The following is a 9,704-nucleotide window of genomic DNA, read 5'->3' as shown; positions in this document are numbered from 1 at the left end:
ACAGGAACTTTTTAAAGTATTGAAGAGCAGAGATGTCAGCTTGAGGACTAAGGTGCGCCTGACCCAAGCCATGGTATTTTCAATAGCTTAATATGGATGCAAAAGCTGGACAGTGAATAAGGAAGATTGTAAAAGAATTGATACCTTTGAGTTGTGGTGTTGGAGGAGAATACTGAAAGTGCCGTGGACTGCCAAAAGAACCAATAGATCTTTTTTGGAAGATGTGCAACCAGAGTGCTCCTTGGAGGCCAAGATGGCTAAGCTTCATCTCTCCTACTTTGGACATATTGTCCGGAGGGGACAGTCGCTGGAGAAGGATGTCATGCTGGGTAAGGTGGAGGGTCAGAGAAAAAGAGGAAGACCCCCAGTGAGATGTATTGACCAAGTGGCAGTATCGATGGACTTAAGCATGGCAACAATAGTGAGGTTGGCCCAGGATAGGGCAGTGTTTCGTTCTGCTGTGCATAAGGTCGCTATGAGTTGGTATCGACTCAATGGCACCTAACAACAACAACAAAATTAGTGACCTTATGAAAAACAGAATGAAACTCTTCCTGGTTGTGCACCAACCTCACAATTGTTGCTGTGCTTAAACCCATTGCTGCTGCCATTGTGCCAACCCATCTCACTGGGGGTCTTCCTCTTTTTCATTGACTCTTTACATTATCAAGCAGGATGTCCTTCTCCAGGGACTGGTTCCTCCTGATAACATTTCTGAAATGTGAGAGATGATGTCTGGCCATCCTGACTTCTAAGAAGCATTCTGGTTGTACTTCTTCCAACACAGATTTGTTTGTTCTTTTGGCAGTCTGTGGTACTTTAAATATTCTCCTCCAACACCATAACTCAAGTGTATCAATTCTTCTACGGTCTTCTTTATTCTTTGCCAACTTTCACATGCTTATGAGTTTATTTAAAATACTATAGTTTCGGTCAGGTGCACCTTAGTTCTCAAACTGACATCTTTGCTCTTCAACACTTAAAGATGTACTGTGCAGTAGATTTGCCTAATGCAATATGTCGTTTGATTTCTTGACTGTTTCTTTCATGAATGTTAATGGTTGATCTGAGCAAAATGAGGTCTTTGGCAACTTCAATGTTTTCTTAATTTTTCTTAATGTTATTTATTAGTCCAATTGTGAGGATTTTTGTGTTCTTTACGTTGAAGTGTAACCCATACTGAAGGCCAAGGTCTTTGATCTTCTACAGTAAGTATTTCACTTTCAGCAAGGAAGATTCTATCATTTGCATATTATAGGTTGTTGTTGCCACATTCTTCTTCATATAATCCAGTTTATTGAATTATTTGCTCAGCATATAGATTGAATAAGTGTGGTGAAAGAATACAACCCTGGCGGACACTTTTCCTGATTTTGAACCATTCAGTGTTCCCTTGTTCTATTCAAACAGCTTCCTCTTGGTTCCTCATGAGCACAATTAAGTATAAGTTCTTCATTAGCACAATTGAGTGTTTCAGAATACTCATTCTCCACAATAATGTCCATAGTTTGTCATGATCCACACAATCAAAAGCCTTTACATAGTCAACAAAGCACAGGTAAACATCTTTCTGGGATTTTCTGCTTTCAGCCAAGATCCATCTGACATCAGTCATACTATCCCTTGTTCCACGTCTTCGTCTGAATCTGGCTTGAAGCTCTGGCAGTTCTCTGTCAATGTACAGTTGCAGCTGTTTTTTAAAAATCTCTTTAGCAAAAATTTACTACATGCAATACTAAAGATTGTTGTTGTTCTTGTGAAGTGCCATGAAGTAGGTGCCAACTCAGCAACTTTGTATAGGGCTTCTGAGGAGCAGCTGATGAGCTTGAATGACTCACTTTGTGGTTCAAACCAACCTTACAGTTCAGCACATCACACCAGGACAAAAATTATATTGTCCGATGATTTCTGCATTCCGTTGGGTCACCTCTTTTGGAATAGGCACAAATACAGATCTCTTCCAATCAGTTGGCCAGGTAGCTGTCTTACAAATACCTTGGAATACATGAGTGAGTGCCTCCAGTGCCTCATCAGTTTGTTGAAAATTTTCAATTTGTATTCCATGAATTCCTGGAATTGCTCTGTGCCAATGCCTTAAGGCACCTTGGACTTCTTCCTTCAGTATTATTGACGCTTGATCATGTTACCTCTTGAAATGTTTGAACATCGAACATTTTTTTTTTATAGTGATTCTGTATCCCTTGCATCTTCTTAGGATGCTTTCTGCATCATCCAATATTTTGCCTAAATAATCTTTCAGTATTTCTACTTGAGGCTTGAATTTTTCCTTCAGTTCTCTCAGCTTGATAAATGCTGAACATTTATTCTCTTTTGGTTTTCTAACTCTAGGCCTTTGCACATTTTATTATAATATTTGACGTTGTCTTCTCTAGCTGCCCTTTGAAATTTTTTACTAAGTTCTTTTACCTCCTCATATCTTCCATTTGCTTTAGCATCTCTATGCTCCTAGAAAGCAAGTTTCAGAGTCTCTCCTGACATCCATTTTGGTCTTTCCCTTCTTCCTTGTCTTCCTAATGACCTTTTGTTTTCTCCTGTATGATATTCATGATGTCATTCCACAACTCTTCTAATCTTCAGTCATTAGTATCTAATGCATCAAACCTCTTCTTGAGATGATCTCTAAATTCAGATGGGATATGTTCAAGGTCATATTTTGGCTTTTGTGACCTTGGTTTGGCTGATGACATGAAGCTTTTCCACTGTCTCTCTCCACAAATGAAGTCAATTTGATTTCTGTTTATTTCATCTGGTGAGGTACATGTGTATAGTCATATTTTATGTTTAAAAAAGATATTTGCAATGAAGAAGTCATTGGTCTTGCAAAATTCTATCATGCGATCTCCAGCATTGCTTCTATCACCAAGGCCATACTTTCCAACTACTAATCTTTCCTCTTTGTTTCCAACCTTTGCATTCCAATCTCCAGTGATTATCAATACAGCTTGATTGCATGCTTGATCAATTTTCAACTGAAGAAGTTGGTAGAATTCTTCAATTTCATCATCACTGGCTTTAGTGGTTGGTGTGTAAATTTGAATGATAGTGGTATTAACTTCCTTGTAGGCATATGGATATTATCCTATCACAGATAAGAGTTGCACTTCAAGATAGATCTTGAAATGTTCTTTTTGATGATTAATGCCATGCCATTCCTCTTCAATTTGTCATCTCCAGCATAGTTTTTGTTGTTGTTAAGTGCCGTTGAGTTGGGTGTGACTCATAGCAACCCTGTATGGGGTTTCTGAGGAGTGGCTGTTGAGTTTTAACTGCTGATCTTGCAGTTACTATAGCAGCAGGTATAGTAAACCATGTGATTGTCAGATTCAAAACGGCCAAAGCCAGTCCATTTCAGTTTTCTAATACCTAGGATATCAATGCTTATGCATTTCATTTCATTTTTGACAACTCCCAATTTTCCTAGATTCATATATCGAACATTCCATGGTCCAATTATCAATGGATATTTATGACTGTTTCTCTTCATTTTGAGTTGTGCCCCATCAGCAAATGAAGGTCCCAAAATCTTTACTCCATTTGCATGAACATTGTCAACTTTACTTTGAGAAGGCAGCTCTTCCCCAGTCATATGATGAGTGCCTTCCAAACTGAGGGGCTTATCCACCGGCACTGTATCTGACAATATTCTGGTGCTCTTCATCATGTTTCAGTATTCAATATCTGGGGCTGACAATGTGTCACTGCTATTCATAAGGTTTTCAGTAACTAAATATTGGGAAGTAATTCATCTCTCCTTCTTCCTAAGTCTGTCTTTGTCTGGAAGCTCAGCTGAAACCTGTCTACCATGGGTGACCCTGTGGGTACTTAAAATACCCGTGGCATAGCTTCTAGATTCATAACAACACGTAAGCCACAATAGTATGACAAACTACAGATGAGTAGTGGAATATTTATGATATCGTGTGATAATTTCCATATTCTGCTGAATCACCTTTCTTTGAAATGGGCATAAATATGGATCTATAACAAATTTCCTGGCTACATCCCTTTGTTGAAACATTTCAATTTATATTCTGTCAATTCCTGGAGCTTAGTTTTTTTGCCAATGCCGTCAGTGCAGGGTGGACTTCTTCCTTTAATACCATCTGTTCTTGGTCATATGCTACCTTCTGCAATGGTTGAACATCGACCATTCTTTGTATGGTAGGGGAGGAGAGTGTTGCTAATCAGGTCTCAATGGCAGAGAGACCTGGATTCAAATTTCACTGCTGTCACTCAACAGCCATGTGACCTTGGGCCAGTGACTTCACCTGTTAAGCCTTGGCTTCCTTACCTGTTGTTGTTGTTGTTAAATGTCGTGGTGTTGGTTCCGACTCATAACAACCCTGTAGAGGGTTTCTGAGGAGTGGCCTACTGGGTCTGAACTGCTGACCTTGTGGTTAGCTGTCTACTACAATTTATCCTCCAGTGCTACACCAGAACTGCTCCTTACCTGTTCGAGAGGGACTCACAGTACCCTACCTCTCAGGGTGGTTGGGAAGGTTCTAGAAGACAACCCTCAGAAAGCATTCAGTACCGTACCTCGCACACAGTAGGAAGTCTTATCATCATTGCTGCGGCCATTTATTAAGTGACCCATGTGCAGCTTAGAGCTGAGTACATTAACCATGATCGTCACTGAATCCTCCCCATGTCCTCACTGAGATGAGTGCTATTATTAACCCCATCTCACAGATGTGAAAACTAAGGTAAGGGAGGGGAGGTGCACAGGCACTCAAGGGTGGGAACCTGGATTCTGACTCTGGTGTGGATGCCTCCAGAACGCAAGCCCTGAGCCATTCTTCACACATGGGTTGAGTGCCTGATACTGTGTGGTAAACAGTTGGTGCTCATTGAACAGTGGGCACCCACAGGCACACCCAGGTTCTCTGTCTTGTGGGGCTTGGGAACATGGATCTGATGAGTTCAAACCTTCTATGGCTCAGGCAGTGATGTGGGGATTAACTGCCAAGGGGCTCTCGGGGGATCTGTGTAGAGCACTGGCCCTGCCCCATCCTCTTGCCTGTCTCTGGACCCTGACTGCCCTCACACTGTAGGGACACAGATGGCCAGCAGCCACCTCAGACTTCATACTCTCTGGCCCTGCACAACCCCACTGCTCTTCCTGCTGGGTCAGCGTCCCACTCGACCCTGCCCCCAGATACCCCCAGGCAGTACTCGCTTTCCCAAGACAGAATGAGGTCAGGCCTTCCAGTGATGGATGATTGTAATAACCACCTGCTCCTGCCACCAGTCCGCTCACCTTCCACGGGCCAGGCCCATCCAGGGGCGAGCAGTCAGAGGGTGGAGATCCCTTTCCCTGCCCCCCCAGCCAGCTCAGAGCTCTGCTTAGGAGCCCAGAGCTGCTCAAAGTCTGAATCTGGGAGAGTGGACCTTCTAGTTTTAGGCCTTCTGCTTGAGGTGGTATTTGGGCAAATCACTGATCTCATCTGTAAAATGGAGTGGATAATCCCTGATGTCTGCCTCCAGGAGCTGCTGCAGGGACTGAGTCAGTAGCCCATGTGATCTCACTTTGTAAACCCTCATGCATGTAAGAAGGAGCCCTGGTGGCGTTGCAGGATAAGTATTGGACTGCTAACTGCAACGTCAGTGGTTCAAACCCACCTTTCTCCTCTGGGGAAGGTGAGGCTGGCTGTCTGCTCCAATAAAGATTTACAGTCTTGAAATCCCTATATAGTGTCCCTGTGAGTCAGAATCGGCTTGCTACCACTGGGCTTGTTTTTGTGTTTTGTGCACATAAGAGGGCTGTCTAATGTCTTAATGCTGTTGTAACACAAATGCCACAAGCGAGTGGCTTTCAAGAACAGAAATTTACTTTCTCACAATTCCAGAGGGTCTATTGGCTCTGGGGGAAATTTTTGTCTCTTTTACCTTCTGCGGCCCTGGTATTTCTTGGTTTCTTGTGAGTATTCACATGGCTTCTCCTCGTCCCCACCCCTGTATTTATGCTTCTTTAGCCTTGTATCTGTGCTGCATCTCATAACAATGAGGCATTAAGGTTTAGAACACACGCCTATACTGATACAGCTTCATGTTGTTGATAAATGCTGTCAAGTCCGTTCTGACTCATAGAGACCCTGAGGGGGCTTTCCGAGAGTGACTGGTAAGTCTGAACTGCTGACTTTGTGATCACCAGTCCAGTGCTTAGTCTACAGTGCCACACAACAGGTCTTCATTAGCATGACGAATAATACCATATTTCCAAATAAAATGATGAGGCTTCAAAAAAGTTTATGAAAAAAACACATTATATTTTCATTCCACGTTTTCATGATCTTTTTGAAGTGCGCCCCACCACCTTCCCTAACTGTATGAGGTACAGTCCATACTGAAGGATTTAGTCTTTGATATTTACCAGTAAGTATTTTAAATCCTTTTCACTTCCAGCAAGCAAGGTTGTGTCATCTGAATATTGCAGGCTGTTAACGACTCTTGTTCATATAATCTATCTTTTCAAATTGTATGTTCAGCATACAGATTAAATAAATATGATGAAAGAATATATTCCTGGCACACACCTTTCCTGATTTTAAACCATTCAATATTCCCTTGTTCTGTCCAAATGACTACCTCTTGGTCTATGTACAGGTTCTTCATGAACACAATGAAGTGTTCTGGAATATTCATTCTTTGCAATGTTTATCATGATCCACACAGTCTAAATAGTAAATAAGGTATAAGTAAACATCTTTCTGGTATTCTGTGCTTTCAGCCAAAATCCATCTGACGTCAGTAATGATATTCTTCATTCGATGCCCTCTTCTGAATCCAGTTTGAATTTCTGGCAGATCCCTGTCTATGTACTTCTGCAATGGTTTTTAAAAGAGATCTTCAGCAAAATTTTACTTGCTTGTGATATTAATTATATTGTTCAATTATTTCCACATTCCGTTGAGTCACCTCTCTTTGGAATGGGCACAAATATGGATCTCTTCCAAATTTCTTGGCATAGATGAGTGAGCGCCTCCAGTGCTGCATCAGTTTGCTGAAAGATATCAATTCATATTCTGTAAATCTTGTTATTCACCAATTCCTTTGGTACAGCTTGGGCTTCTTCCTCCAGCACCATCTCTTGAAACAGTTAAACATTCATCATTTCTTTTTGGTAGAGTGATTCTATGTATTCCTTCCATCTTCCATCTTCTTTTGATGCTTTCTGAGTCATTCTATGCATTGCCCATGTCAAGTTGAATCTTGAATTTTTTTCTTCAATTCTTTCAGCATGAGAAATTCTGAATTTGTTCTTCCCTTTTAAGCTTCTACCTCTAGGTCTTTGCACATTTCATTATGATACTTGACTGTCTTCTTGAGTTGGCCCTTGAAACTTCTATTCAGTCCTTGTATGTCTTCATTTCTTCCATTTGCTTTAGCTTGTCTAGTTTCAAGAGAAAGTTTCATTATCTCTTCTGACATCCATTTTGCTCTTTTCTTTCTTCCCTGTCTTTTAATGACCTTTTGCATTCTTCCTGTATGATGTTCTTGATGCCATCTCACAACTCTTCTGGTCTTCAGTCATTAGTGTCTAATGCATTAAATTTTTCTTGAGAAGGTCTCTAAATTCAGGTAGAATATATTCAAGTTCATATTTTGCCTCTTGTGGACTTGTTCCAATTTTCTTTAGCTTCAACCTGATCTGTTCCAAAGTCATCCCCTGGACTTGTTTTGGTTAACTATACTGAGCTTCTCCACAGTCTTTCCCCACAGATTTAGTCAATTTGATTCCTGAGTTTTCCATCTGGTGAGGTTCATGTGTATAGACCAACGACTAAGTAGTTGGTCTTGCAAAATTTTATCATGCAATCTCCAGCATCATTTTTATCATCAAGGCCACATTTTCCAACTACTGATCCTTTCTCTTTGTTTCTAATCACCAGTAATTACCAATGCATCTTGATTGAATGTTTGATCAATTTCAGAAGAAGTTGGCAGAATTCTTCAATTTTATCATCACTGGCTTTAGTGGTTGGTGTGTAAATTTGAATAATAGTGGTATTAACATGTCTTCCTTGTACGCATATGGATATTATCCTATCACAGACAGCCTTGTACTTCAAGATAGATCTTGAAATGTTCTTTTTGATGATGAATGTGATTCCGTTCCTCTTTAGTTTGTCGTTCCCAGCATAGAAAATCATATGACTGTCACATTCAAAATGGCCAATGCCAGTCCATTTCAGCCCACTAAAGTATTGATCTTTATGTTTTAATATATTGATGCCTACGATATTGATCTTCATGTGGTCCATTTCATTTTTTATGAATTCCAATTTTCTTAGATTCATACTTTGACCATTCCATGTTCCGATTATTAATGAAAGTTTGAAGCTGTTTCTCCTCATTTTGAGTTGTGACCCATCAGCAAATGAAGATTCTGAAAGTTTTATTTCATTGACATAATTATGGTCAACTTTACTTTGAAGAGACAGCTCATATTCTGAGTGCCTTCCAATCTTAGAAGCTTATCTTCTAGCACTATATCTGATACTATTTGGCTACTATTCATAATGTTTTCATCTTTTGGCACCGTATCTGACAATGTTCCACTGGTATTCATAAGGTTTTCAGTGGCTAACCATTCAGAAGTGGTCTGCCTCTTCTTCTTCCTAGTCTGTCTTAGTCTGGAAGATCAGCTGAACCCTGTCCACCTGATGGTATTTAAAATTCCAGTGGCATAGTCCTTCCTCTTCCTGATTGAATTAGCCAGGATAAGTAACACTAGCTGCTATAATAAACAACCCCACAATCTCAGTGATGTAACACAATGCCCGTGTATTGTTCACTCATCCTGCAGCCTACCACAAGTGGCAGAAGGCATTTTTTCTCTCTGCAGCCACAGGAATCCTGGTTCCCCATCATGTAAATCAACTCTTCACTCCCAAGTTTACTACAGAAGTGGGGAGAAAGCATTGAGCATCCTGTTGGAGTTTTTAAAATGAGGCCTGAACTGATGCTCATCACTTCTGCCTACTTTGGTCGGCCAGACCCAGTCATGAGTCCCTCCTAAGTACAACGGGAGTGGGCAGTGTGATTTAGCTATAAATGTAATTGTCTTCTACTTACCTGACGACTATAACCCAACTCAATTTCTTTCTCTTCTAGATTTTTCTAGAATATATGTTGCCTGGAGACTGTTTTCTTCGGTTTTTGATTCAGGCTGTGTGGCACAATTGTTGTTAGGTTCATCAAGTTGTTCCTGACTCACAGTGACTGTATATGTAACAGAACAAAATACTGCCCAGTCCTGTGGTACCAGGGCAGCCTTAGCTCACAGCTTGGCTCTTGGGGCAGCGAGCTGCTACTGTGGTGGCTCCGTCAGCTGCTGCTGGTACCTGCCCTGCCCAGCCACCCCTTGGGTTGGTGCCTGCAGGGAGACCACTTCTCACCATGCCAGGGCTCCCGATTCCAACCTTAGAGGGTTCCATGTGACCAGAGGTGCCCAATTGTAGGTCCAAATTTGCAAACCCTAAGACTGCAGGAGTTAAAAGAGATTCAGAGCAGCTTGCAAGGGGGTTTCTTTGATATTTGCGGATTGACTATATACAAATGCATGTTGTTGTTGTTATGTGCCCTCAAGTTGATTCTGACTCATAGCAATCCTATGTACAACAGAACGAATCATTGCCCGGTCCTGCATCATCCTCACAATTGTTATGTTGGAGCCCATT

Source organism: Chrysochloris asiatica, unplaced genomic scaffold, assembly GCF_000296735.1.
Source record: "Chrysochloris asiatica unplaced genomic scaffold, ChrAsi1.0 scaffold00047, whole genome shotgun sequence".
NCBI lineage: Eukaryota > Metazoa > Chordata > Mammalia > Afrosoricida > Chrysochloridae > Chrysochloris > Chrysochloris asiatica.
The sequence above is the reverse complement of the archived record's forward strand: the minus strand, read 5'-3'. Positions refer to the sequence as shown.